General features: G+C 40.5%; 1 non-coding gene across 1 annotated transcript; it reads right to left on the bottom strand.

Moving 5' to 3' along the window:
- Positions 1–2,016: 2,016 nt before the first annotated feature.
- On the bottom strand, positions 2,017–2,123 carry LOC141654479 (small nucleolar RNA R71). Its single transcript, XR_012548038.1, has one exon. It is a non-coding gene; the product is annotated as a small nucleolar RNA R71 (small nucleolar RNA).
- Between the last annotated feature and the right edge of the window lie 3,068 nt (positions 2,124–5,191).

Genomic DNA, 5,191 nt, shown 5'->3' with positions numbered 1-5,191 from the left:
CCAGAATCCGCTCGGATTCCACCGCCCAAATCCGTCCGTCCCGACCTTATTCCGCCCGGATTTCTTCACAGCACGGATTGTCTTCTTCAAGCTACGAAAAGAGAAGCCCTTCTCTCAGAAAATACCGGGTCCTCCTTGCTCAACTTAAAAAGTGTAATTACTAGTTTAGCCCTTAGTTAACCCTAATGCATCCTCCCTAATTTTCACTATAAATACCCCATTAGGCTAATTAGAGGAGCATGTTCTTCTTATCAATAATTAGTGTAGTTAATATCAATCAAATCTCTCTTCAATATTGTAATCAAGTATTAATCAAGTTTTAATCCAAGTTTTAGTTCTTTAATCTCTCTTTTATTCATCCTTTATTTTGGGTAATTGAAGATTATTTGGGTTATTGTTGGGAGATTGACAACCTCTCAATCTAGCATTCAAGTACTTCTATTATTCTTGCTTTATTATTGGAATCATTAGTAGGTATAATCTCTTAATCCCTTTTTAATTATTGTTAATTACTTTCATTTATTCATCATGTTTCATATTGTTGGTATGATTGACAACCTTGCTAGCATGATCAACATGATAATGAGTGAGTAGTCTCTTAGCTAGGGTTAATGGGTGATTAGGGGAAACCAACATGGGGAATGATTCATGCTTAAATTAATATGCTTTCATGTTTTATTTGCTTGCTTGTTTTGATCTCAACTCATGCACATGTTATATTTGATGAAATGCTAAGCCTATGAATCCTTGCATTTACTATCATCTCCTATCTTTTCAATGAGACTTGTAAGACATAACCCAACTCGAGTCTCATTAGACCATGCATGTTGTTGAGTAGGGAAGATTAAGTCGACTTGTAGGTGTTGTACAATCTAATCGATTCGGCTCCGGGACCCAAACTTTCCTAGGATTGTAAGATATAACCCAACTCAATCCATCACAACAATAATTGCTTGCTTATAATTTGAGAACATGTTTGTATGATCATATCCCATGATTCCCCTATGATCCCATGACACCCTAGTGCCTTTAATCAATTGTTTACACCCCTTTTTATTCATCTTGCTTGTTTATTTTCATTGTTATTCTAGTTTAGTAACCTTCTACATCAACCCAATTTGTGACACCCCTTAGACACCACTAGTTACAATAGAAATCTCATTTCAACTCCCGTCCCTTGGGATCCGACCTTTACTTGCCTCTTTACTAATTGTAGAGTTGCTTGTTAAGCTATAAATTGTGTTTTGATTCGACCGTGACCAACGACCACATCTTAATTTGTGAACACTTAGCGGTTGCGCATCAAAAAATGGCGCCGTTGCCGGGGACGGTGTTTGTTTGATTTAGATTTCTTTTTATTGTTATTAGTTGTGTCTTTCTTCGCCTTGAGGAAGTAAAACTCCTCAAGGTTTGTTCTAATTGTTTTTGAGTTGTTTGATATTTTGCATGTCTAGAAGGTTACAAAGTGATTTGTTACCTTTTGACCGTGAAATCGAAAGAACCTTGACGAACAATAGGAGACTTGTTAGGAGGAATTTGAGAGGTGTTAGTGAAGTTGTTCAACCTACTAGTGAGTTTATCAATCCTTTCGCAATAGAAGGAGAAGAAAACCCATTACACAATACCCCACAAAATCCACCTACAATGCCAAAATTCTCGTCACACTCTGTACCCACCGAGGAGAATCTACCAAATGGTACTCCTACACCGCAACATCTCACCGGAAATTTTATTGCCAAGTCCGCCTTCATCCAACTAGTTGAGAGGAGCCAATTCGGGGGAATGCCTAGTGAGGACCCTCATTCTCATATGGAAACCTTTTGCGATTATTGTGATGCTATCTCTCAAACGTGCGTGACTCAAGACCAAATTAGATGGGTCTTATTTTCTTTTTCCTTAATCGGCACCGCAAAGCAATGGTTGAAGGGCCTTGATAAGGCCACCCTTGGAATAGATTCTTGGAAGAAGTTGGCTCTAGCTTTCTACAAAAAATTCTACCCACCGGAAAAGACCAACTTGCTAAGAGCTCAAATTACGGGTTTTAAGCAAAGGGATGAAGAGTCTTTGTATGAAGCTTGGGAGCGGTTTAAAGGAATTTGTCGCTCATGTCCTCACCATGGACTTAGCGAATGGTTTTTGGTGCAACAATTTTGGAATGGTTTATATGAAGATTCAAGGAACATTCTCAATATGGGATCAAATGGAATGTTCACCGAAGTTGATGACAATCAAACATGGAACAAGATTGAGGAAATGGCGGTCCATAACTCACAATATAGTAGGCCTCGCAAGGCTACTAGAGGAGGAAAGTATGAAGTGGACGCCGTTACTCAATTAGGTGCCCAACTAAGCTCCCATATCGATACAATCAACTTGAAGTTTGAACAAGCTATGGCTAGACTTGAGGAAAACTCAAAATCATCGAAGCATCATGTTAATGCCATGACGGCATCCTCATCAATCCCAAGTGGGATATGTGAGAATTGTGGAACTTTGGGTCATGACCCAAGTGAGTGTAGGGGAACAACCGAACAAGTGAATGCTTTCCAAGCATACAAAAGTGGTACCCCTTATTCAAATTTTTACAATGAGAACACCAAGTTCCATCCAAATCTCTCATACAAAAGCCAAAATGTTCAAAACCCTCAAACAACATACACTCCACCACCCATGAGAAACCAAAATCAAAGACCCTTTTACAATCAAAACCAAGGTTACCAAAATCAAAATCCATACAATCACCAAAATGACCAAGGTTTTGATGTCCAAAAAGCGGTCCTCCAAATGCAAAAGAATCAACAATAATTTTTCACCCAAATGCAAAAAGATAGCCAAGCAAAAGAAACCACCATCAACAACATTCTAGCTCACACCAAGATGTTGGAAACACAATTGACTCAACTAGCATCTTCAACCTCACAAAGACAAAAGGGGCAATTACCACCTCAAAGTAACCCCCTAGACATGAAACGGTTAGTGCCATTCACTTGAGAAGTGGTACAAGGTATGAAGCACCGAAGAAGCAAGTTGAGGATGAAGTTGTGGAAGCTAGTGAAAAGGAAGAAATTGTGCAAAACTCCAAAGATGGAGAATCATCAAAAGAAGAAAGTTCAAAGAAAAATGAAGACAAGGCCAAAGAGAAGGAGCCCATTGTGATTAGACTTCCTTTTCCAAGTCGTCAAGCCAAGCCCAAATTTGATGATCAACTTGGAAAGTTCATGGAAATTGTGAAGAATTTAGAAGTCTCAATTCCTTTCACGGAATTAATCAATCACGTTCCGGCCTATGCGAAGTACATGAAAGATATCCTCACAAAGAAGAAGTCGATCCGGAAACTTGAGACTATCGCCTTCACTAAGGTGAGTAGTGCAATACTTCAAGGGAGTTCACCTCCAAAGTTAAAGGATCCGGGGAGCTTCTCAATACCGTGTACCATTGGCGACACGACGATCAACAAAGCCTTATGTGATCTAGGGGCTAGTGTGAGTGTCATGCCGTACTCGGTAAGTAAAAGGTTGGGAATGGGAGAGCTTAAATGCACCAACATCACACTCCAAATGGCCGATAGATCGACGAAGACACCGTTAGGGATATGGGAAGATGTCCCCGTGCGAATTGGGAAGTTTTTCATCCCGGTGGACTTTGTCATTATTGATATGGAGGAAGATTCCAACATTCCAATCATCCTAGGAAGACCTTTCCTACACACCGCCGGTGCGGTGATTGATGTGAAACATGGAGAGCTCACTCTAGAAGTGGGAGATGAAAGCATAACTTTTAATCTTGACAAGACCATGAGAGCTCCTCATTTGCATGAGCCATGTTTCATGATTGATCATTATAACCGAAAAGATGAAAGGAAGAAATCGGAACTCCAATGGAGGAAGAAAGTTGAAGATGCTCCATTCAAAGAGCAAGTGAATTGTGACAAGGAGAGCTTGCAAAGCTCATCAAAATCAACCAAGGAAGAAGAGGATGGCCTCATTGGCCAAGAGAAGAAATTGGGAGAGTTGTCTCCATCTAAGCAGAGATTTTCAATGATCAACTCAATAAAGTTTGTGGTCTTTGGGACGACGAGTTTGAAGGGATTTTTAATTCCTACATTGGACATGCCATCGACCATGATCAACAACAAGGGCCAAGGTCTATTGAGGACCTCTACCATAATAATGAACAAGCTTTTGATTACTTGTTCAAGGTGTTGAGCAACATCAACAACACCTTGAACATGCCCCCTTGACATCTCATCAAGAATGAGAGTTTGGTGGAGTCCTCCCTAAACCACCACTTGTAAATATTTCTAACTCCCTAACTTACATTTCAATTCTTGTATTGCATTTTTGTCATTTTTGGATTTTTATTTACTTTGATCAAAATAATTGTCATGTAAGAGAGAAGTGAGGGAGGGACTAACAATTTCAATTGATGTGTAGTGCTTTACCTTAGTGTGGGGATGGCAATTGCCTAGGCTATCCATGCCTTAGTAGTGCCCCCACAATGAAAAACACAAGACTTGAAAGAAAGAATGGAAGAATGATAAAGGGAATGCGCTGTGCACGGGTGGAACTGAATCCGTGTACATAGGGGAAGAATCCGAGCGGATTCCCAAGAATCCGCCCGTCTTATGCAATCCGAGCGTCCTGCAGAAAAGACGCCCGTCTTGAACTGAGCTGAATTTTGAAATTTTCTTGATCGTTAAAGAATCCGAGCGGATTTATGAAAATCCGCCCGTCTCGAAGAATCCGTCCGTCTTGTGAAAAAGACGCCCGTCTTTGCAGCTGAGGAAAACAAGCAAATTTCTCTGGACAGAAATCCGCCCGTCCTTGAGCAAATCCGCCCGTCCCGTGTTCAGCAAATCCGAGCGGATTGTACCAAATCCGCCCGTCTTTAGGCGAGCTTTTGCAAAGGTAGAAGAAGCAGAATCCGCACGGATTGAGCCTAATCCGCACGGATTGCCCCTGCAGTTTTGAAATTTTCGGTCTCTTTAAAACCCCTCCCACCTTCATTCATTCATTCATTCATTCATAAACACTACCCACAACATCAAAACCCTCATCCTCTCCATCATAAAAACAAAAACCCTCAACAACATTCACCAAAATCAAATCAAACCATCCTTCCAACAACAAATTAATCACTCCATCTTCAACAAAAATCAAAACCAAGAACAAAATCTTCAACCTTTGAGTCG

The sequence above is a fragment of the Silene latifolia genome, chromosome 4 (assembly GCF_048544455.1).
Source record: "Silene latifolia isolate original U9 population chromosome 4, ASM4854445v1, whole genome shotgun sequence".
NCBI classification, from domain to species: domain Eukaryota; kingdom Viridiplantae; phylum Streptophyta; class Magnoliopsida; order Caryophyllales; family Caryophyllaceae; genus Silene; species Silene latifolia.
Note: the sequence above shows the minus strand (reverse complement) of the source record. Positions and strands in the feature narration are given on the sequence as shown.